Source organism: Cinclus cinclus, chromosome 1 (assembly GCF_963662255.1).
Source record: "Cinclus cinclus chromosome 1, bCinCin1.1, whole genome shotgun sequence".
Lineage (NCBI taxonomy): Eukaryota > Metazoa > Chordata > Aves > Passeriformes > Cinclidae > Cinclus > Cinclus cinclus.
The window spans coordinates 17,094,658-17,120,050 of record NC_085046.1 but is presented as its reverse complement, the minus strand read 5'-3'; the positions used below and the strand labels follow the sequence as shown (position 1 = coordinate 17,120,050).

At 39.3% G+C, this 25,393-nt stretch overlaps 1 protein-coding gene across 2 annotated transcripts in view; it reads left to right on the top strand.

The window, feature by feature from the left end:
• The window catches only part of KIAA1217 (KIAA1217 ortholog), a 175,511-nt gene that overhangs the window by 6,479 nt on the left and 143,639 nt on the right, over window positions 1-25,393 (top strand). The gene's annotated exons all lie outside the window — the stretch shown is intronic.

Below are 25,393 nucleotides of genomic sequence, written 5' to 3'. Positions count from 1 at the left end.
TTTTGAGTTTTGTAATGCAAACAGAACAGACTTACTCATAACTATCTGCCTCCTCCAGGGAGCTTTGACACCCACATTTGTCTGTCAGCAGCATACCTGAGGGTGGTGTGCCTCTGCCTGCAGCTGCTTTCCAGCAGCGAGCAGTAGATGTGGGGTCAGAGCAGAGGTGACATGCTGATGTATCTCTCAGAGCAGGTGGAGGCTGCCAACACGCCGACCTTCTGAATTCAGGGAATGCCATGCAAGGATCTCTTCCTAACTCTGGACTCTGGTTTTGGGTGCAATAACAGAGTCTAATCTGTTCAGGCAATCTACCATCTAGTCCTTAATTATTTCTTTTCCATCAAGCATCAGAATTTGGTGTTTGGTCTAAAAAATCTTGTGCCCATTATTCTCCCTTCAACAAATGGTTGACAGCAAGCCTTTCTGTAGAAGATCATTTTCCTCAGTGGTTTATAGGTGTTTAAGCACTAACAGCAAACTAATTGTAAATAAGGAATAAAAAAGAGTTGGAAAAATGTTGTACTCTGTTATGGAAGCTCTTAGTGAATTCCAAGCTTCTTTGAAGCTTTGCATTATTGAGAGGCTTTGAAGATCAGACTGTTACAGGTTTGGAAAGATTGTAATTTGTTAACTCACCCCTAGAACTTCTCTTTTACAGGGTCTCTAGGGATCCCAGGTGCTATCATTGTTAGAATCCATCTGTATCCACCTAAAATTGCTGCAAGACTTCAGCTCTAATGAGGATGATCTATTCCTTATTTTTAAACAGTCTTACTCCTTTTTTTTTTTAAAGTCTTGACTTTTTTTTCTCCCCACTTATCTCTTCCATGAACTTTAGTGACTGTGTGGAATGTGCTGGGTGGTAGATAAAGATAGCATACAAATTAAATAAAGGGGGTGGGAGGGGGGTGAAATCCAGAGATTAGATCTTTTGGAGTCATGTAAATATTTAGTTCCAGTGTTGCAGACACTGCAAACCTAGTTTGAACAGCCTACAGCATTACACCCTACACATTACACCCTACACATTTTGTAATTTGAGCCCTTTCTGAAGGCAGTAAATTACAGAAGGAATGCAGTAACTGCTCATGATATTTGTTTAAAATGTGTCTTCCTTGCTAATTTATTGAGGGTAAAATTCATTCTCCTGCTTCTATTTTTTGGCGATTAGACATATGTACTATATGTGTTGTGTGTAATGAGTCTTTTAACAACTTCAAAACAAAATATCTTTAAAAACTACTATTAGAGCATCAAAATGTATTTCTTGGAAGTGGGAAATACTGAAGACTCCAGCCACTCAGCCTTACTTTAAAAAGTATAAACTGAACCAAAACCACATGAAAGCATGCAGAAATAAGTAATACAAGTTGATTGTGAGGAAGTTGCTTAGTTGGCATGTGATGTATCAACTGTCTGGCTCATCAGATTCAGCAAGACTATGATGATCATAGCATTACAGTTCAGAGGGGGATTTTCTTACCAGTTGTCTCTGTGTGCACGCCCACATATCAGTATTTGGTGTGTGTGTGTTTGTGTGTGTGCTTTGTGTTTGTTTCTATGTAACTGCATATAGATACACACAGGTATGTGGGTATAAATATGTGTGTGTATATATATATATATGTATATATATATATATATATACAGCTCTGTGTGTGTACATATATGTGTATGTATAATGCATGATTTCTTAGCCACTCCATGAATAAGGCTATAGTATAATTTTGCCTTGAAGGGTGTACATGTGTGTTTAGCATCCATTATTCTTTTTTCCACCCTTATATATGTAAGTGTGTAGCAGTGGTATAGAAGACAAGCTACATACACATGTAGTAGGTATGTATATGTAACATATACATGTATCACAACAAAATTTCTAAGATGTATGGGAAGACATAATTTAAAATGTCACATTTTAAATTAAAATGTCACAATTTATTTTCCAGGTTCCTTTTCTCCCTTCTTACTTCTTCAGCTGCTCCAGTATCTGGAAAGTGGCAACACTGTCCATGGTGGGAATTTCCCCACTGTAGGACACCTATCAAGGATGGTAGTTAATGCAACATAATTTTCTAATCTCTCTGTCAAATGGTGCAGCTGAAACATAAAATACCCCAGTATTTACAGTCAGGAGGTAGCCCGTGGTATATCATATAATTTCTCTTCCAGGTTGCTCTAAACCCTATCAGCTCCACAACTAATAGAAAATCAAGATTGGTAATTGCCTAGTTTCTTCTATGTGGACATTCTTGTCTTGTCCATTTTAGCTATCATTATCTGAGTATGGCAAACCAACTCCTTGTTTGCGAGAAACAAACATCAGGGAAAACATACTTGATGCTGCCACATCCTACTGTATCATTTCCACCAGCAAGGGCAGCTGAATGTTGTCTGCATCTTCCACTGTGCACGAATAGTTTCCTCCAGGCTTCATTTATTCAGATAAATCCCTTCCTGGATGTGCCTCCTAAGGACCCATTTCTGCTCCTGATAATCTGCCACAAATCAGAAGTACAATCATGGCCAGATAAAATGCCAGCAGGGATTACTGATGGTTAGCTAATGTGATGACCTGAAACCTCCCAGCTGTGCACACAGATCATTTCTCCTCCGAAGGTTTGTTACCTTGTTTGTGATATCCTGCTCTGGAAAGAAAAGCTCACAGAGGCAGGGACCATCTTTATTTGCTCAAGGGGCTTGGGATATTGCAGCAAGGCAAATAGTCTGCAGCTAAACTGGTCTGTGGTAAACTGGAGCATAACTTTGCAGCAGCCTAGGGGGGTGCAGACACGCCTTGTGCACCCCAGCACAGGAGAATACTCCACCCCATGGCCACAGCTCTGTCACCCACAGCCCAGCAGCTCATCCTCGCATTGCAGCTTTTCCCCCTTCCAACATAAGTCCACAACTGGGCACCAGAGCTCCCTCCACCTGGAAGCCTGTAAAGCCGAGGAACAAAACCTTTTTTTTTTAGGTAATGCAAGTTTCTGCAGGAGCTTTAAATATCTTACCTCTGCCAAGGTTGTCTCATCTGTGGTAATGAAAGGAAGGTACTAATGTAATCCCCAGGAAAGTTAGAGAGCAAAGAAAGCAAGAAGGAAACAGTCTGGGATGTCTTCAGTTTCAGACAGTGTGAATCATCTTCTGTGGAGCTCATGGAAGGACACGGCCACCTGCTTAGGTGAGGTTTACTCTGGTCAGCAGAGAAGGAAAGAAGCAGGAACAAGTGTAAAAGCTGGGTCTGTAGCTGCAAGCATGAAAAGGAGTTAGCAATTAAGAGGTTAAAATGCTAACCTGGCAATGGGAGGGGGTAATCCCTGCTGTGAACCTGTTTTACAAGTCACCTCTAAAAAAGCCTTTCTGAGGGGCAGAGAACAAAAATGAATGTGTAGAAGTTTTTCTGAGCAGGAGCTTGTGAGCCTGGGGTAAGAACGAGAGCTGGAAGAAGTTTGCCACATCTTTCTTCAGTTGTTGTTTGACTAGGAAATAAACTGGGAGGTGTGGAAGGGTCAGGAGCAGCTCTAGTGCTTCAGGCAGTGCTCCGTGAAGAAGAAATTGTTTTGGCAAATGAAATCAGATTTCAATCAATTAAAAACAAAACCCAAATCCTTCCGGTGCCTTTGCAGGGCTGATTGCCTAGAAAATGGTGGTTGAGGGTTTTTTGTTATGTTCATTTAGATCTGAACATGACAGGTAACTCTGGCATCTGGGCAGGTGTGGCTAAGGTTACCATGGAGATCCATGATGTCATGCTTGATAGAGCATGTCAAGACAGCTAATCTAACATGTAGATGTTCCAAAAGTCCCATAGGCCAGGACTAAGCTTTATGCAAATAACAAAGTTACTCCGCAAAAGGGTGAAAGGAAACACGGCTGAGATATGGCGTGCTTTCTACCTGGCAGCTTGAAAGGATTATTACAGATTTCATCATAAATTAAAACTTTTGGAACTAAAAGAAGAGGATTTCAGACCGTCTCTGGCCTCACCTGTGGAATCTCACATTTCGGTAAATAAGCCTCTTTCTGTTTCTGCCCTTGCTGTGAAAAAATGCTTTTGAAATCGTGGAGTTTGCTTCACCACGTTCCTGCTGGCAGCAGGGCTGAGTCAATAAAGCAAGTTTTCTGGCAGGACATGTTCCCTTTTCTCTTTCAAAAATGAGTTCTTTATTGAATGAACTAAGAATTCGGAATTATTTGAAAGGCATTGTAATGTATCATGTTGATTATATGAATCATGCTGCAAAAATTTCCTAGGTAGTGTTTTGGAGGAGAAACTAAGAATGGAGACACTGTATTTATTTGTAGATTATTGCCAGATGTCTCTCCTGTAACTGTTAAAATAGAACCCTAAAATTACAACAGCATTTATTCCAGGATTTGATATCTCTTAAAATACTGAAACTTTTTGTTTTTTACATGAATCGAAGTATCAGTTGGTTAAACTGACTTTTGAGTGTATGTTTTGATATCATAGGTAACATTTGAGCACTTCTTAACAGAATTTTTCCTTGGGTAAAACTACATTAGTGGAGGGTAAACATATTTGGAGGTGAAAGTCGAGCAACAGAAAGGTTATTGGGACTTTGGGATTTGAGGTATAAACAAAAGGGGATAGTTTCAGTCCCTCTGGAGGGGCAGTAAACACCCTGTGTTCTTAGTTGCAAGCACTTTGGTGCTCGCATCAGTCAGGAGAGATGAAGTAAACAGCAGTAAAGGGATGGTCCCCCGCTGGCACGGCGGGATGCGATAACGGGAAGCAGCATTGGAGGTGCAGGGTTCAGATCCTCCGTGTGGAATGGAAATGGGTAGGTCTGGGTGGGAGAGCGTGGGGACGACACCCCAGCTGAAAAATGGGGGAAGAGAAAAACCATAATGTTCTGCCTAAGACTGCTGAGAGATGTAAACTTGAGAGGAACTTCTCTTCCATGTAGATCCTCAGTAGGATTTAGGGAATGAGGGGGTTGCAGAATATGGTAAGCACATTGTCTAATTCCAGGTGAAAAAACAGTGTATAAAGGTTTTCTGATATTCTGCATTGCTTGATTAGGCAAGGTTAAATAAACATTTTTTGGAATGTGTAGTGACTTTTAAAGTGAAAGAATTGAAAGCACTACAAGTTAAGAAATCACTTTAGAAACTGATTTTTTTTTTTCTTTTGGTCACAACTCTCTTGCTTTTACACCCAGTTATATCTTGAAACAGTTATAATGGGATTTTTTAGAATTAATTTCAATTTAACCTTTCTCCCAGAGTCTGAGTGTTATTTAGTAGTTGCTTGTATACAATTAACAATGTGTAAAATGAACTACTGTATTTTGCATTCTTTACACAGTTGCTGGTTGATGCCGTGGGATCGAGAGAAACTGATTTAGTGTTAATACTGCATGAAAACTTCTTTGGTTGGTGCAAGTTAAAAAACAGAGTTTAAAATTACATTCAGATTTAAAATGTGATGAATGTGATTTTAATCTGGATATGCTGATTTTTTTTCTAGTTGGGAAAATCCATTTAATTGAATTACCACTTGGTTCACATACTGCTATACTTAACATGTCACCAAAAAATGCCTCTTTGTATCTGAGAAAGTCAGCGTTGTACGACCAGAACTTGCTGATGTGTCGGCATAGGCTGTAGGTATTTCTGCGGGGGGAAAAGCGAAGTTTCAGAAGTTGTTTGAGGTGATTTCTGTGAGTTCCTGCCTCCTCTCCGCCAATGGGCACTGCTTCCCTGCCCGGTGAGAGAGCAGTTCCCCTGTCCCTGGGCAGACTGTGTGACCCAGCAGAGCACGCTGCATGCTTGGGAAGGGGGACCCTCCCCAGTGTCCACACGTGTCCCCTGTCTCACCTACATCTTGTCCAACGATTTATTGCTTTCCAGGGCTGCTCTAAGTTAAGCGCAACTGCTCCTCTTTTACACTGTTACAAGCGCCTAAAAGAGGCTATGGAAATGAATATATGCAACATGATTACGAGGTTGAATCTCTGCTGGATTCCAAGCCCTTAGCTTTTGTTTATGGAAGGACATGAGATGACATGACCATTTGTTTTGAGCTGAAACATGCTCTTTAGCCCCCAGATAATGCTGTGATTGCAAGATGTTTATAAATAGCTTGATAGATAAATGAACAAAGAGCTGGTTCATTAGCAAACTAAAGTGGATTTACTGTGTTTTCACTCGCAGTGAAAATGCTGAGGAAGAAGAATATTCCTAATAGAGTGTCTCAGTGGAAAGTCTTTCAATTTTACCCTCTAGTTTAGAAAGGCAACCTATTAAGGTATATATTAAATTGCTAGCCCTAGGTATCTCTGAGAGTAAATGTAGTTTAACTAGATTGTTAATACTTGCTTTGATAAATATAAGTTTCTTCATTTATATCTATCAGTTAGAAGTAATTTGAAAAGTTGGGGTTTTCTTGAAAAAGCAAACAAAGCTGCATAAAGGCTAATAAAGCCATTCCTTTTCTTTTTCCTTCCCTCCCCCATCCAAACCACACACTAGTGCAGTTACTTTGCCCCAACAGGATTAGTAACTTTTTTTCTTGTGGCAACGCCTCTGCATTTTAAATAGTGTGTATTGTTTGTAACTCAGAAGTCCCAGGTAGTTGTTCATACTTACCTTTGTTCATGTGAATTTTATACATGTATTTTTCTAATCTAATTTTATGACAAGCAAAAGTATTTTTAGAATGCTTTGTATTCAGTTGACTGAGTAAATGCCTGCAGTAATCTTGTTCAAGTACCTGTTGTTAAATCCAGTAAAGAATCTAGGTTTTTGGTATCCCTTAAAGCATATTTCAGGCAGCTGCCTTCAAAAGTGTTGCCCATGGAAACCTCTCCCAGTTACTGTAGACACCTGAGATTCCTTAGGTTTCAGAAACTTAAGCTTTTCTGGCCCAAAATGTTCTGAGGCATTTATAGGTGTGTTTTTGCACATACTCGGTTTAGCCCTTGTTCTTTCTGGGTTGCCTCTGTCGATAGCTCCCAAAAGCTGCACCAAAACAGCCAGCAGTGCCCTGCCTGGAGGATGGGTTCAGTGCAGCACTGGTTCCTTCAGCTGTGGTGGAGAGGAGTGTCTGCACAAAGGGTGCTTTGCCACTGCCTCCTCTTCCAACTCTGCTTTTAAACCAAAGCACCTCCAGTTGCTTCCTGCCAAGCTCAGGGCGTCCTCAGGACAGCATCCTCAGGACACCATTCTAGATGGGGCTTGTCAGTGATCCCTAAATACCAAAGTTAATTTCAAGCCCCTTATTTACTTATGAGAGCACAGTAAGTTTGTGACAGAAGTGATAATGAAGGCCTGCAAGCCCTGGTCTACAGACAATTTTGGCCATGCTGGTTTTTAGCAGGCCTTCTCGCTTGGCCGTAGCTCTGAAGGTGTGAGGAGCACTTGTCTGCCAGATGATCGCAGCCAGGCAGAGGTGTTGGGTGAGGGCAACAGGTTGTGCTGGTGGTAGTGCTGAGGTGACAGTGTAACTTCCCTGGCCATTGGTCAAGGCTCCCTCTGTAACCTCTGATTAGCCTCAGACCTGATGAATTTGCTGTGTCCAGAAACCATTTCCCTGTAAATGGTTGTGAATATGCTTGGATTGCTCTTGTTGCAGCTGAGTAATCCTGTTAGATTCTCACTGGGAAGCATTTTTGTGCTGTTTGCACACTGTCAGTTGGGATGGGAACACATATTTATGTCAGTCATTAGCAAAGTAAATGCACCTCTGGACTATTGCTGCTGCTTTACAGCATTTTTCAGTTGATTTTCTAACAGGCAGATTGCACTGAAATCACCTGATTAACTGGTTTGGTTTAACCATAATCACTGGGATTTAAATGTCTTTTCTGGGCTCAAATAGGAGAACAAGAGTAAATAAGACAAGCCAGTTGCTTATGTACATATATTCCAATTTCCTTTCTCTTCAAATGAGTTGAGTACACCAGGAAAAACAGTGCTATTGTTAAAATCGTGGCCAACACCTGTGACTCTAACAGCTGCCCCTGAGATGTGTGTTTTTAACATTCACCCAGTCAAGGTAATTGTGCCAGTTCAGTAAATTCAGAATCTGTGGTTTCAAGTTTTGCATCTTGACATAGCAAGTCAATGCAGGGACTTTTGGTTAATCAAGAGTCTTTTGAAGGGTCCTCTTTTGGTCTTGTGGATTTTTTGTCCCAGTTAATACCTTTTATGCTAGTGCATTTTGTGCGGCCTCTTGTGCAGAGGAGTGCAGTGATTCCAGTTACTCACTAGGAGATTGCTGCCTTAGTAAGCAGTGAGCTTTAGTTTAGGAAAAATTTTCATTGGCTGATCAATGCACTGCCATAGATGTTCTTCACTTAAAATAAAAAAAAAAAGTCTAACATTCAAAATTAGTTATTAAGGAAAGGAAGAGAGACACTATTTTCTTAGGTTATCTTTGATTACCCTTGGATTATGAAATCCAAAAGACCAATAATATGTTTTTCACCATGAGTTCTACCTCTTAAGGGCAATTTCTTAACACCTGTCAGGTGGAGGATGTGGGATAATCAGCCATCATGTATGTTCTGATCTTTAGTCGCTACAGATTATTTTGTCCCACATCTTGAGATTTATCTTCCAAAATTATCTTCTTGCTAGTTGTAAGACTGGATCTTCCTGATACCTGCATGAACGTCCAGTTTGGTTTTGTATTGCTGAATTCTTGACTATGTTAATGTCTCGTGACTGAAAATTCCAGGGCTCAATTAAGACAGTTTCATCTTCTCAGGGGTTTCTTGCACATTTCTTACATATACCTTTAATAAACTATCTTCATTGCAATTATTTCATTCAAAAGAGAAAAACTACTTGTACTTCACTTTCAGTTGAAGCTAAGTATTTCTTCAGTCTGGAGGGAGATGTCTGTCCTTCAAGAGAGGAGGAAGGCAGCAAGAGGAAAATGTGGCGTGTAAAAACAGAGTTGAAAGGTTTGGTTTTTTTATTTGAAAGAAATTGACTCTGCTTTAAAATCCTACACTGTATGTTCATTTCAGATACACTTTCTGCCCGAAGAGCAAGCAGAGACTTTTCCAGTTTGCACCTATGTTGTGGGTATGTGGGTGTCTAAAGTTTGGAAACAGATCTGCTGTCAATGTTTATGTATGGGCTTTGGGCTTTCTTCCACTTTGCTTTGAAAGCATAATTTTAGCTGCATTTATTAATTTTCAGCCCTATTTTTAGTAACACAAAATACTATACAACATCAGACTGTTGTAATTAGTAGGAAACTACTCACAGAAGGAGCAAATATTTGACTTTGATTAGAATAAGTAAAAAGAAATGTCACTTATTTCCCATTGGCTGAACAAATAAACCATTGCATGACATTGGTTGGTTGATTTAAATGAGAGCAAATACTGTTTGGAAGGAAGGATTATTTTTTAGAATAATGTAAAAAAATAATTTAAAAGTACACTTGTAACATAAATGCTTCCATTTAAAAAGTGTACCCCAAAATTTCTTGTAGATCTAAACAAGGTGGTTGTTTTTTTTCTTTTTTTACATAGAAGTGATAATTTGAGTAAATTCTTGATCTACTTACATTTTTATCTATTGTATATTTTCATAAAAGTCTGTAAAGAAAAACCTGCTTCAAAACCTCATAGATACTGTATGCCGGTTTCACTCTTTCATTATGCATGTAACATGATCTTTATTTTTTTAAAAAAAACTATTCCATATTAAAATTGTTCAATAGCTTTGCATTAAACAGACAACATTAAGTCAACATCTACTACACAGGGATGTAGGGTAGTACACAGAATATATACAGAGAGCCTCTGTATTCTTCTGTTCTTAGAATGGGATCACCACAGTAATTCAATTACCATGATTTGTCAGTAACTACTGTAGCATTTTCAGGTTTTTTAGAGGCTCTCTATTGTTCCAATCTATTTTCAGCTGCTAATCCAAGCTGCCATGTTTTTGGCTAATACTAGGTCCAGCACTGGGAATACAGGCAGGATGGTGCCTTTTTCCAGCCTCTTGCATGCTCCTGTGTGGGTGAGTGGGGGCAGAGCAGGGTTTCTGACTACACAGACCAGGGATTCTGCTTTACCAGAGGCAATTAGTACTGTGTCTGTCACTGGGGAATTTAAATGAAAACATGTGATAGAAACAGCATCCAACCTTTCTGGAAGTCAGTGGAGAACCTCTCCCTTCAGATCATCACAGAAGGGTGGGATGGGGTGGAGCAAGGAGGCGCAGATCACAGAATGTTTTTCTTGGCCCTCGTGGTGCTGATATTGATGGCAGTGAGATGTTCCTGCTGACCAGGGTACAGTTGGCTCAAACCCCCAGCGGATTGTCTGACCGACGTGCTCTTCCTCTGAGACCAGATGCAAGCATTGAATTTCTGGCTCATGTGTACTTCCCTTCTATTTTATTTTTACCAAGTGTTTTCCACACCGGACGTTGCAGCGGTGGCTTCCAGGCAGGCACCTGCTGCTGCCACAGCTCCCGGCACGCCGGGCTCGCAGCTCCCGCACACCCGGCAGCTGCCGGGCACTGCTGCATGGGCTCATGGCCACAGCGTCCTAATCCTGGCCTGAGCAACTGCCTTAATCCCATTCTGAGCCTGGAACCCTACAGCAAGTGGAGTCAGGTTTCTTCACGAGGCCACTGAATAGCTTCCAGTGATGCAGGACTGCTGCAGAGGTCATGTATAATACTTGGTTGCTGCTGTAGCTTAATTCAAGATATTTCACCGCAGTATTAACTATTTGTATTACTTTGATTGCACTTTCGTGTCTTCTTACTGCAAATGTTTTACCCTCTTCCTTCATTGTTAAGTTGTGACCTCCTTGGTCTTGGGCATTAATCCTGTCACAAAAGGGTAGTTTCCAGCCCATGTGTGAATATATTTGCTCAATCCCCACCCGTGTGTGAGCATGCAACCATGAGAAACCAGTATTTTTTATATGTGACTCACTCATACACCCGGATGTGTAATGAAGTTGTGCATCAGACGAGGCTCTGCCGCATGTGCACACCTATGGAAAAGCTGCACCAGGAGGAAGAGGGACCTGTGCTGCTCCTGCTTCTGCCCTTCCATGCTGGTGACAGTCTGCTGCTGAGGGGATGGCTTCTGGGGAGGAGGTAACCCCTCGTGCTCCTGTGGCACCACCGAGAAGGAAAAGAAACCTCTCAGCTCTTTGCTGCTCCTCTGGTGATTCTCCTGCAAGCCAGGTACAGCTGTGATAAAGAGACATGGCTTTCTTCTGTGAGGCTTGTGTAAGAAAGAGGGAGTGGAAGCGTTTGGATATGCTGTTATATTCAAAACACTGCTCTCTGTAAGAAGGAATGTACTTAAGTGTTCATTATTATTATTTTCCTGTTGTCCATACATGTTTCTAGGTTGATTTTGAGAGGTGCAAAAAATGTTACATTACTGCAGTAGCTATCAGTTGTTTTTAAGAGGGAAACTAAGAGTCTACAGAAGAAAAGCTTCTCTTGAACCATGTTAAAATACGATTTGGTTTTATCTCATGGTTTCAAAATTTGTCATGTGCTGTTCAAAAACCAAGATGCTTTCTTCTCTAATTATAGAGAATGTTTATATGCAGGGTTTAATCTTTTTACTGGAAGTTTTCCAGGACTCTGGACTTTGTGGGCCTCTTCTGAATTGAAGGGTTAGAAAACAGTAGACTTCTACTCTGAAGATAGTTGAGTAGTGAAGATGAGTGAGCTACTTTTTTCTCATGTCTTCTCTAGCTTCTGCTGTAATATTTTGGGCTTGACATATCTTTTCTCCTCCTGCTGTGACAGCAGGTATTGGTTTGTTTTAAAGAAACCGTGAACTCACAAGTTCAGTCTTGTTTCTGCATAACTTAAACCTGTCTCAGAGGCATTATTTTGCCAAGAATAGTTCCACTTACAATATGTTAGACAGATTTCTTTGTTGCTGTGATATATAGGCAAAGTCAGCTTGGAATTTAAGGCAACTTTCCACAATTTGTAAAAGGAGACCTAAGGAAATGAAGGGGAAAAAAATAAAGGCTCACAAGTACTCAAACAGGTCCCTGTGAGATGCTTCTCATGTAGGGTTGGGGGTTTTTTTTAATGTACTTTTGTGGATTTCTACAATACCTGTTAGTGATGTACTGTCAGAGAGGGCAGAGGTTTTTTGTGATGTATCACAGCAAGGTGATTTTAGGTGTAGCATCTGGGGCAAATAATTATGAACTGATACCAGAAATTTTTGTTTAAGGTGATCACTCTCTGTGATAACTGTAAGAAGATGCATAAACTTCTAGATTAGATAGAGTTGCTGTGTAGCCTTTTAAGCACACCAGACTAAAACTAATGTGAGGTAAAACCTACCAATGTCTTGAGTCGCCTGGCAAAACTAGGGCAGTTTAGATAACCATTGAGTAGCTTATTGTAGTAAGATAAACATGGAATTCCAGGTATTTTCCACAATAAAAGAACTTGCTGGTCTTTTGATCTGTGCTTTCTGCTGCCATTTGTCAAACTTCCCCAGATACTGCCAGAATTTCTGTGCTTTTGTCATTGTCCTTCTCTTTGTCTTTTTTTTTTTTTTTTTAATAATTTTAGGAACACAGCATTAGATTTTGAGAGCAGAATAGCTTTTCTAACTCCTGACTTCCTCTGCAAAAGCAGTCAGACAAAAGTTATCAACCCTTTCAAGTGAGGTTTGTCTAGCCACTACTGCTTTGTTTTTCAGCTTATCTTTCCTGTGGTTTGAAAACTTTCTTATATGTCTGGGTTCTGTGATCTTTCAGAAGTCTTTTAAAATGCAGTCATAATTTCAAAATGTTCATTCTGCTTTCAGGTACTTTCAGTGGAGACGAGGGCAATGATCTGGTTTTACTTACCTCAGTATATGGCAGGGAGCTATGTTTGGAAACCCAGTCTTACATACTGTTTGACTGCTCATTTAACCAGAACAGCCAGCCTGATTTTGTATTGCTGTCTCTGCCAACCCACAAAATCACCTACATTTATTCACCCAAATTCAGCAAAGAAGCTGAGTCTGGTGGTGTTCTGTTGCAACAGCCAGATTTAAGTAATTTTATCTGAAATCCAGGAGGGAGGAAAAGTTGAATATGAATTATAAGGGGAAGAAAAGCCTGGATGAGCCAAGGAGAATGTTTTACTTTGGGTCCTTTCTAGGTATGTTGGGTTTTGCACTGAAGAGCAAAACCATTAAAATCCTTTTGAAAATTAATGACTGGCACCAGCTGCAAGGTTAACAGCATTATTGTATCATGCTCAATAAAAGCACATGGTTTATCTTTTCCACGACTAGACTGCCTTGGTTCACAAATTAAGGGAGAATTTCCAGTTCCCTTGTTCATAACAGACAGGTAAGCAGTCATAACCATAGCTCTGCTGTTTGATCACTTGAAAGCTCAGGCAGCAAGAAGCATTGCAAAGAACAAATTTGCCCAGACTCAGGCCATGCAATCTCTCTTATCTCTCCTGTCACTTTGTTCTCATCTAAGAAGAGGATCAACCAGTTGTTTCTCATTTAAGCCCCTGCTTCAGACAACATTAGACATGATGCTCAGATATCCCCTATGGAAGTGAGGCTGGTTGTCAGCAATGTAAAAAGGCACCCTTTTTCCTATTGTCTTTCCTAAAAGCTCCATGTAAATACACAGGCAGTTGTTTTTTAATAACCAAGCTCTTCCTGTTGGAAGGTCTCAGTAAGCAGGAATATACAAACATCAAACTGACTTTGCTGTCCCAGGTGGGTGTTTGAGTTAACTGCTGTTCATTGAAGATGATTTCAAAAGCATCTGATGAAAATGTTAATACAAGTGCTGTTTTTCAACAGTATTTTATTTTGACCGATAATATGATTGCAATTTGCTTCTGTAAGTCCAAAGTGTACTGATCAAAAGAAAAGTGATGCTGAGATCGAGAGACATCGTGGGAGTTGTACTTCTTTTCCTCAGCCTAATCCAAAAAGACACAACCAAAACAAGTTAATAATTCATCATATTGGAAAATTTCTTAAATAAATACTGCACTATGAGCTCTGTTTGACTTGAAGGAGAACAGCTACTATACTTCCACTTAAAAGAGAGGGAGATATTCTTTCTTATCAGCAGAGCTATTTCTTTCCTGACAGTTTGTACTGGTCAGAAAGGATAAGGGATAAGATCACAGGCCACATAACAAGGCCTTTTGCCCCTTTTCTGTGATTCGTAGGCTGAGAGTCAACAGGACAAAATCTTTATTTATTTCTCTGACACACTGCCTTGCTACTTCACATGAAAGCAGTGCAATCTTAATCTAAGGGGGTTTGTACAGTGTGAGTTAATCCAACCATTAAGAAGCATGTTGTTTAAAGATTTGTAAATACTTTTTCACAAGCCAAAAAGCTTCTGAGAGTTTGTTCAGCCACAGTATTAGATAAACAAAATTAGAAACTAGAGTAAACCATGATGCAGTTGTTTTGCTTTTTTTTTTCTTTTGCAGGGTATTTTTTTTGTGTTCCCTCTTGTATTACAGGTTGCCATAAATCATTTCTAAAGTACAGTGACCTTTACAGAAATACTACTAGTAGTAAGTGCTTAGGGATCATTGTCTTGATAGCTGGATAGATAAGGTCATTGTAGTAGGAAATTATCTGAATGATGAAAGATCAAGAAAATACAGATTTGTCCCAGCCTTAACCCCTGGTAGAGTAGCCAGAGGTGTATTAGCCTCCAGTAGGGCTGGACTACCAGAACAGATCATCTGGCATGGTTTTAGGTGATACCAGCACAGTTTCTACATCTCCTCCTTGAAAACTGAAATCAAAAATATGATTTACGTGCAAGCACAGGCAGGGGAAAGTTCACACTCTGTATTTTTCCCCACAGAAATTTCAAGGAAAATGGTCAGGGTGCCTGGAGAATTGCTGGCCCTTGGGACTAGCACAGGGAGAATTATATGACATTTAACATTTGAAGAAATCCATGGAATGTTTCAAAGTTTGGTAATCAAATACTGTCACCAAGTTTGCCAGCTTGAGTTTGGTATTCAGTCTAATTTTATATTTTTTGTAAATTTGTAGTGAAATGGTTTCATTTGGGAGGAGGTAAATATAAGCTAGAAATTAAGATTTTTCATATAGAAGAATGTAAAATGTCATCTCTTGAAACAGTTCTTGGGAATATATTGACGGGGCTTTTATAGAAATTTTTCTTTTTAATGGGATCTGGACTTGGGTGAAGAACTTAATTCTGCTTAAGCTGCCAGCAATTGCAATACAATCTTTGGCCATGACACATTGTCCTAGTAGGTACACAGTATCTTGTTACAAAACCAGAGTGTATCCCAGTCAGAGAGCATATTTTAATATGACATTATCATTTGTTTCCTCAGTACTTCATCAGTAAAATACACAAAGAAGCTTGGCAAACAGTTCTGTAAACATGTGAAGAGTGACAGGTGAGAGAATGGTGATTTTACAAAGAAAATTTAAAATAAAACAGGTGAGGAAAGATTTTAGTCAGATGTGTAAACATATCCTTTGGGTCGAGATATAAAGCCAGAGGTAATGAACTGTCAGACCCAAGTAAACACCTTAGGAAATGTGTAGAGTGTTTGTGCACAGACAAATGTATGCCCTGTTCACAGTTCCTGCTCTGAGTCTGCTGTGGTGGTGCAGAAACCTGCAGCAGCCTGCAGAGCCACTTTTTAGGGCGAAAGAGTAGAGCAAATTAATGGTGTAAATACATGGTGTATATAACCATTCAATATACTGCAATACTATGTGGGTAAAACTTTTCCCAGGTTAAGACCTTAAAAGAAATACTGAGTTGGTGTTGAAAGAACCAGGAGTGGCATTATACACCCACAAGATCAGATGACTTTGTGAAGTTTTGCCTCAGCTTTTGAAAACTGCAATGGAGAATGGAGTAACTGCATTTGAGCAAATGTGTGATTGTGTGTCATAGTAATGCCTAAATTGAAAAGGACTTCTGGGTAACATCTGAACTGCTGTGGAAAGCAGAGGTTTATAATAGATTATCCACGCCCATCAAGCTGAGCTTGAATATTGCCAGTGAAGGAGTTTCCGCCACTTCTCCAGATGGAATTTCCATAACAAGGTAAACTCTACTCTGAAAAATGGCAAGTCTGGAAGGGATGTTAGGAGCTTTTGATTTTTCTGTTTCCACAAGAGGTCTTAGTGTGATGCTATCTTAAAAGGAAAAGGAGTTATTTTCCAGGAAGACAGTGATCAGGACTCAAAGATAGCCTCACCTATGGATGTGCATTGTGACAGGAATGCCTGCTGTAGAACCATGGGGGCATTGCAGAATCCAAAAGATTTGAGATCTCATTATTCCTCTCTGTGATTTTTTACCCATTGACCCAATCAAAATAAATATCCTCCTTGATTAAGACATTTAATTCTCTCGAAGCAGGAGAAAATACACTGAGTTTATATTGGCTTTTTATAACAGCAATAAAAATCATAACAGAAACTAAAGGTTGTAGCTGGAGAGCTGGGTGGATTCAGATCAGGAGTAATGCACAGTATTTTTTATATAGAAATGATTCACTATTCTGACAAATTATCAAGGGAAGAAAGAGGTTCTTCATTTCTCTAAATCTTTGAATTATGACAGGTTGCTTTTCTAGCTGATATGCTTTAGTCAAACAAAAGTTGCTGATGGACAGGGGTGGTTGGCAGAGACTTATTGGCTGCTCCTTGGCCCTGGTTATGAAACTGAGACTCTTGGCTATTCATACAATTTTAATGTTTCAAGCACTGTTCATATGAAACTGAGTTTGACCCAGCTGCTTTTAATATAGGAGTGCAAAAAGAATGAGCTGTTTTGGAAAAAAATTGCTTTGGTATTTAAAAATTTAGGTTACTTGAAAATTTAAGATAAGAGTAGTGAGCAAAATATTACAAGAAAAAGAGTCAGTGAATAAAATTAAGGTAGAGTTAGGGTAAATTGTATTTGCTGTTTACAATTAGAATATTAATATATATATTACTGTTATCCCAGCCAGGATACTAATATACAAGCACTAGAAAGGCTTGTGTGATTGCCACAACAAACATTTCCCAGCCTTAGATGCCCTTAATTCAGAGGAGTTTTCTACTTTGACCAAAACTTTGAATTTCACCTCAGTTATTCCTCTGTAAGAAAATTTTTCTTACAGCAGTAACATTTTTGGCAATGTTGGGGGTCCCAGGACTGGTGAAATTATTACTTTGTAAGGTACCACCAAAGTCCCCCATTGATTTTTCATGTACTGTCACTTGCAAGTAATGGATCTGGCTACAGTAAATTTTTCTGAACATGTACAAGACTACAATACAACTTGAAGGAATCAAGAAATAACCCACAACCAAATTGTTTTGGGGTAAGGAGGAGACAAAAAAATAAACTACAACAACAACAAAAAAAAGCCTTCACTGGAGCAAGGTTCCACAATGGATAAAAGTATACTTGAAAATGGGACTTTGCCCTATATGACAATTTTTTGTGGGCACAGCAGAATGAGGAATGGGAGTCTCTCTGAAGGAAGGTGGTGATAGAAATCAGAATGAGTTTTCCAAGGGAGAATAAGAATAATGTGACATAGTCTGAGAACGAGAAGTTTCTGTTAGGACTTGGGTCAGAAACAAAAAAAGAATTATGTTAAAGTAATATGGGAAACCTCTAAGCAGAAAATAGTTCTTGATCTGCTCTTGTAATCATAGCAGAATGTAAAAAAAATTACGTAAAGAAATATATTGCACATGTAGTGTTATAGGCTGGGGGCATAATGTGTGTCTGTCAGAAAAGCACACACAGTTTTAGAAGGGGTTAAGGGGACCAAAGCTGATTGCAGCAGGAGGGGAGCATTTTGAACCCAGTGACTGAGGTGAGGGAGTGCTGCTCAAAGCTGCTGGTGCTGAGCAGTTTAATTCTAGTCACTGGGAGGAATTCCCTAAATGATGTACAGGAGTCCTGTATGTCTGTGCCGGGGGAATTCAGGATGCAGTTGGGTTGTGTGTAGCCCAGCTGAAGGTAGGTGTGGGATTCTGAGGGGGAGCCTGTAGGCATCTGAAGGGAGGATGCCAAGGAGATGGATCCAGTCTCTTCTCAGTGGTGCCAAACAACAGGACAAGATGCTACAGGCAGAGGGTGAGGGACAGGAAGCTCCACCTGAAGAAATTCTTTACTGTGTGGGAGGCTGAGTACAGGAACAGATTTCCCAGAGAGGCTGTGGAGTCTCCTTGCTGGAGATACTCCAGAACTGCCTGAACACAATCCTGTGCCATGTGCTCTAGGGTGACCTTGCTTGAGCAAGGAGGTTGGACTGGATGAACACTGTGGCCCCTTCCAGCCTGACCCATTCTGTGATCTTCATTCCACTGTATGGATAGTTTGGGGTTTAACCTAATGATTCCAGAAACCCTCTGAACTGTATCTATCATGTACAAAAGAATATATAATTTCTTTAATGAAACCATCAAGAAAAATTAATTTTTTGTAATTTACAATTTCCAATCAAGTGAGGGGTAAATCAGTAGTACTGTCAGTTGTAAAGTAGCTAATCTAGCTCTGCTTTTTTTCTTAAACACTTCTTTCTTTCTTCTTTCTTGCTTCTGTTTTGAGAAAACCAAACTTGTAGTAAAAATTGATAATAGCCTTAGTTTAAAAAAAAAGCTGCCTCTTTCTAGTTTATACTTTGTATAGTCTAGACATTCTGCATTTGTAAATATCTTGCTATTGCATTAAGCTGTAGCAAGCTTGACAGTAATAAAGAGAAGAACTAATTTTTCTCTATGCTGCAGTGGTGGGCCTTCCAGTTTTGTGTGGGCGACCCCCAGAGATTTGCAATATCAGTGTCAGCTGCATTGGCTCAGCAAAACAAGCAAGAAAATTCATCTCCATGGTCTTTTACTGGTGTTTAAATGCAGAGGAAGGGAATTCGTAAAAAAAAAAAAATGCAGTTGCCAAGAATTCAGAACATTTTCCTGGTTTTTTCCCTGAAATTTCAGTCTGAATGAAGCAAATCAATCTCAATTTTGTCTCAGTAGGTACCTTTTAAAACTTGAAATTTTATTTATTTATTTATTTATTTATTTCTGCATTTAAAAGAAAAAAAGGTACTTTGTTTTACTGGTATTTTCCTAGTTTTGGAAGTAGAATTTCTGAAATGCTGTGAAGAAATTCTGTGTCAGCAAAAAGGAGGAATACTGAAATGCTTTGAATGGTCATATTTTCATGAGGAGTACCTACTTTAATATATAGACTGTGAAAATTTGGATTAGTTTCAGATGAAAAGTCTGCCACATTTATGCCAATGTTGAGGAACTAAGTCCGTGAGCATGGAAGTTCATTCATTAACATGGTAAATACTTTGTTAAACTGAGTTTCTTAAGCTCTGCCCCCAAAACATTGTTCCTCAAGTTCCTATAAAAAGAATCACCCTTTGAACTGAAATTTTCAAAAGGATAAAAGTTATATTTATTCTCCTAAAAACATCTAAAATATTTCTTTATATCAAGAGTACTGTAAACTCCCTATAATATTAATTTCAACCTGTAGTTCCTCTCTTTTAAAAGAAATTGATGTTTTGTTATATAAAATGGGAGTCTTGTCTACGTGTCACTTTCAATTCTCCATCTGTCATGGTATAAATAATTTAAAGGAAAACAAAGCATCCAGAGTATGTGCTAATGAGTCAAGTGTACAGTTGCTTTTATTAGAGTTCTTGGTGGGGCTGAGTATTGTTTCGCACAGGCTTTTTGAGCCTTGCTGAAAGCTGTAACACACCTGTAGGGTGTGGGTGATGGAGTCAGCCAATTAATTACTGATGAAAACAACACCAAAAATGCACCCTGACATATGTTATGCAGTACTGGGTTTCTGTCTGTACTTTCCTGAGTTGGTCACATTCTCTACAAAGTCTCCAGGCTGTGTACAGAGGTTTGTGGCTGATGGAAATTGTGCTTCCAATGTTTCTTGATGCTTGACCTAGGTTGTCATAATTTCTGCTTGTAGTTCTCAGGCTTGTATTGCTAGTGCCATATGAGCTCTGGGAATAACACTACACTTATGGAAGACCTTTAAAATTACATGTTAAGGGACTTGGTTTGTAAGGCTCCTTGAAAAGCACGCTGGAGTGTAAAAGTGTTTTTCCTCCATCCCCTTGACTCTACTGCTGTTGCAAAGCCAGCACAATGTTCGCTAATCACCCTCTGTGCAAATACTCACTCTGTGCTTTGTTCCACCCCTTGGTAAAGCCTCAACTTTGTCATCTCTGTAGGCTTCTGACCGTTTCTCCATGGTCAGAAGGGATCAATATTGTCTGTAGTGTACCCTTGCTTTCCAGGACATGTGCTTGGCTCGCATGGCTCCCTCCTGCCAGAGAGCACTGAAGTGAAGCCAGCTACCAAATATTTCTCTGAAATGTGTACATGTTGTATATTTGAATTAACACAATCTCATATTTGTATATAAATTGTACTTAAAGCTATTTCCTTTATAAAATACCAAAATATTCCTTCCTCCCCTCACTGTGGTGAGGCTGGAGAGCCTGTGGAGGGGAGGGATGGCTGTAAAAGCATGAATGGGTCTGGGGAAAGGTCAGGGACAGCCTGTGGACTTGTGCCATCAGCCAGCTGTGTCTGGGCAGGAGTGACCTTCAGTGTCCCTCAGAACTCTTGTGCCAGTGGCCAGGGTCAGTGGAATCACCACATGACCTTTCCCATGGGAAAGATTTCTCCCACAGCATTTTTGTGGAAGTCTCTTGTATTCAGGCTTGGAGAGGAGGGGAGTTTGGCCCTCTGTATGCTAAGGAGCAGACTGGTGATTGCTGCCAGTTAAGCATTTTGCACAGCATAAAGCTGTTTGGATAACAAGACACTAAGACGAGGACAAGACCACTTTAAGTCCATGCAATTCTTTTAAATACTAGAAAATTCGCTTGAAGGAATGTCTCGGTTGTTGTGTCGCAAGAGTGAAACAATAGCGCATTTGACTTGAGACCTTGAAAATATTTTCCTCTTTCTAATAAGATTGATACAACTTTCCCACCACTTATATTGAAAGTTGGCAAGATGCTGTGGAGCAGTTGGAATTTTACTGTTTAAGTTAACTTGTGCAATCATGTTTTACCTGGATGGAGAGACATGATTTACACAACTGTGCATAAGGAAATTTCAACTGTGGGAAACAAGTCTTAGAAGGTGTTTATTTTTAATTCTTTTCTTTGCTGGAAGTTCAGAAAACTCATGCTCCTGATTTAAATGAACATCAAAATTTCACTCAATAGCTTAAAAAAGAATTGCAAAGACATGTTCCACCACACCTACCCCTGGCAGAGAATTTGAAAGAGATTGGTATGATAATATGTGATGCTGGTTTAAAATGGAGGCAGACACTGCTTTAGAAAAACAAACCCAAGTGTCAAATCCACTTTCTGCCTTGGTTTGCGGTTTTGAATATCCAAAATTTAAGGCTTTAAATTGTGTGAATCAGAGAATTTGATATTGGCACGCAAGGATTTTAAAAGTTTTTTTATGTCCCTTAAAAGTGGTGAGAAACTTTATATTTGGTTTTAATATGTAGAGAAAGTAGCATCTATTGCAGAAACTATTTTAAGCTTTGTGAAGTTAACTAGAACTCATTCAGCTGGTGAGCCAGGGCATGAAGGCTTTCTCTGAAAAATAAAAGGAGAGGTAGAACAAAATCTTACTGAGATAGAACTGAGCCAAAGGTGGCTCTTCAGAGCTGTGAGTACAACAGGGATGCATTTAGATAGGAAAAAGGATATCCATCTGCTAGCTTCAAACACTTCATGGCCCCAGGAAGGACAAGCTTTAGCCTTAGCTCTTCATCTAAGATCAGTAGGTAACTGAAAGTGTTTGTGCAGTGAGAGTTAAGGGGCAGTGGCCAAGGAGCCTTCCCAGCATTCCAGAGCATTAAAGGTGGGATTTTAACTCATTCCTCTGACCCTGCAGATGAGCTATAAGCTCTGACAAGGCAGCAGGAATTTCCCCAGTGAAAGAAAATTGCTCTGTGGTTTAAAGCCAGTATGTCCAACATCCACCCAATTTCCTTGTGCCAGTACTGCAGGATGAGGCAGAGGGGTCACGGCCAGTGCTGTCAATGCATGGTGGTCTGTGGCTGCTGGCAGCTTCTGGGGATATCTGGGGCTTGGAAAGTCCATGGGCTATTCACAAATGTACTAGAGAGGTCAAGAGTTTATTACAGGAGAATAGAGGAAATTACATCCTCACCTGGCTCCATAAATTCAGCTAGATTTGTGATACACATAAAATTAGTCATGCTAATTTTAATAACGTTGGAAAAACTCAGATACTGGTTCACTAAGGCAGAGTAGTTAAATTTGATAGGCATCGAAATAACATGGGATGAGAACAGTGTAAAAACCTTAGAATTCCAGGTCTCAAAATATCCTTCAGGATTTCTACTGAAAGCAGAGGAAAAAAAAAACAACACAGGATGATTTTGCTTTTTTATTAAAAAACAGCAAACAAGACAGATGGAAGACATTTTGTATTTGTATCTTCCTAATGTGAAGCACCAAAGGGTATTTTTTCTGTTTTTCATTTTTAACATGGGGGTGGAGATAGATTAATGGGTTTTGGTTTAGCCTCCAGTTCTTAAATGTCTTGCACTTGAAAACAGTGTTTTTCTCCTCCTTTATACCAGATGTTGCACTCTGGAGAGCAATTTTTTACTGTTTTCCAAGTTCAGTAAACTGCCTTGTATTTTAATGGTGTTGGTTAGGAAATGTACCAGTTCATAACTAATGATGTACCTAAGGCTGTTTATAGACTTCAGTATGGGATCCATCACAACTGAAATGGCTTAGGAAGATGAAATTTGATCCTTTTGGACAGCTGTGTACTTACATAGAGAAGAGACACTTGAAGGAGGAAGGATGACACTGATTTTTTTACATGATGAGATGTTTGGGAGTTTGTAGTTATTTAAACAATTCTTCAGGATTTACAGGATCAGAATGATTCCCCCAGGTAGCTGGGAAGCTCACAGTAACTCCAGATCATTGATGACAGGCATAAGCTATGTATGTTAAGGTAATTTAGATAACATTTGTGAGCATATATTTTTGCTTTCATAGGAATGGCTTAGTGAAATATGAACAATTTCCCGGTGGATTTCTTTTGTTTTCTGTTTGTGGATAGGGTGTAGCACTAGGCATTTCTCTGAAGTTCTCAGTCCCATTGCCAAGTATTATTTCCAGCACACTAATTGTGAGAGTTCATTTACTACTGCCCACTCCATTACACTTTTCCCTTTGTTTTGCAGTATGTTTCTCTGCTTGCTTCTTTTGCTTTCTTTCATGCACCCTTTAAGCCCTGAACAAGCTGCTTGAATAAGTTTGCTCCTTAGGATTTTCTGCCTTTAAATCCTTCTTGCCGACTGACACATTCCTCTGTGAGATCTGTGCCTACCATGGCATCTTAGTGGACTAACAGGGTGCAGCTGCATGGCTGCTTAGCACAAGCAATCTGGCTAATTAATAGAGGCTCCCCTTAGGGAGTGGAATCTCAGTTCTGTGCTCACCCTGAGGGAGCTGTCTAAAATGGATCAGATGACATATGTCTTAAAAATGCCCACAGATTTTCAAAGGTGATCAGCTTACACTTAAAACACACCCTGTGGGAATCTTCAGTGTAGGTGTCCAGGGTTAGTGTTAGGAAAGATCAGTGTTTGAATAGTTTTGTCTTCTAAAAAACTGTAATTAGCGCATTGACATCTTTTACTTCTTTTCCTTAAAGTTCATGCTCTGTGAGGAAGGAGCCATCCTAACTTCTTGTTGGCACAGTTCTTAATAAACAGTGGATACTGTAATTATGTTAGCTAATTAGAGAAATTACAATTTTTAGAGCTTAGGGTCAAGGATGAGAAAACCACATGTTATGGAGCAACTCAAAGCATGCAAAACTCAGTTCAAAATTGACAATTCTTAAGATTTCTGAAGTACCTGCCCTGTTTCATTAATAATACTGAGATACCTAAGGATTTTTAGATTTTTTTTTTAAACAGCTTCCTCAATCAGGTTACAAATAGAAGGTATAAAGCACTGCTTGGTGTATTTCCTTTATACAGTGATACCATTGTGGGAGTAGTGCAAAAACCAGTAGAAGGAAGAAACAAAATATGGTTGGTGTAGTTCAAATATGAGGATATATAAAATATTACATAGGGTATAGAATCAAATATTAGCTGGGAAGAATGCCAGAAAGAGTTATGGTTTTGGTTCAGAAGTGCTTTTAGTTATGTGTCTTCTTTTATTCTTTTTAATTAAAGTACTGTTTCTTTCTCCTACAGCCTTTCAGTCAAAGGCTTCTCATGTAGATGTTTGTTAGTTAACAGCTGTTTGCAATGAAAGACCATTACTTTAAAGCCATTGTGGTTTCTAATGTTGATTGGGGGCTGTTTGTGCTTCTATTTGTCCTAATATAAGCCAGATAACAATACGCAAGTATTCTAAAACTGGGCAGATAACTCACAGAAAAGCTACATAAAGACCAGGTAAGAACCATAATTATTCATAGAATTGACCTTTAGAAATCTGAAGTACAATAAATCATTGAAGTATACGTAAAGCACATCCTCATGTGAAAGCTTTTATTATATGTAATAACTATCTATACATTATCTACCTATATATTATATGTGTGCGTGTAAAAATGATGGTTATTACAAACATGTTTAATGAGCTCTTATGAAGTAGGTGCTTGAGAACTCTGTGAAGTAAGATGCTTGATATTTAGGTACAACAGTGTCAGAATTGCTGGTGTTGTCAGTTGGTGTCTTGTGTTTGAAAGATGGGATTTATGGGACGTTTGAATCTCTAAGATTGAATTCCTTAAAAAAATCTATATATAAAAATGCAGTTCAAATCTATAAGATACAAACTCATTAAGTTGCAGTCACACAGTAACCACTCTCTTGTCAAAAATTTGAGGCTAGGTGCTTGTGGTTGAGTACCTGATATAAGTTGGTCTTTAAAATGGGATGATTTTGCCCACTGCAGAGTTAAAAGAAGCTTGACATCCGGTAGCTTAACATTTTCTACAATGCTAAAGTTTGCTAAACAGTAAAAAGATGCTAAGCTACAACAGTACTTCTGTTGGCAATCAGAGTATTCTCACAGTTTTGAATAATCAGGAAAATATTACGTCTAGGATGTGGGAAATATAGCTTAACACAAATATGTCACTATAGCTTCATTTGATTTGCTTTACTGAGACACAAGGGGACAGTGGCTATAATAATCCACAAGACTGATCTTCTGTGAACACCAGAATTATACTGTTAGTCTGTAGGTTATTTATTTTGGAAATGTTTTGGTATTTTGAAGTGAAAAAAAAATGGGTTTTTTTTCTTATTCGCACACAAGTTGAGTAGTC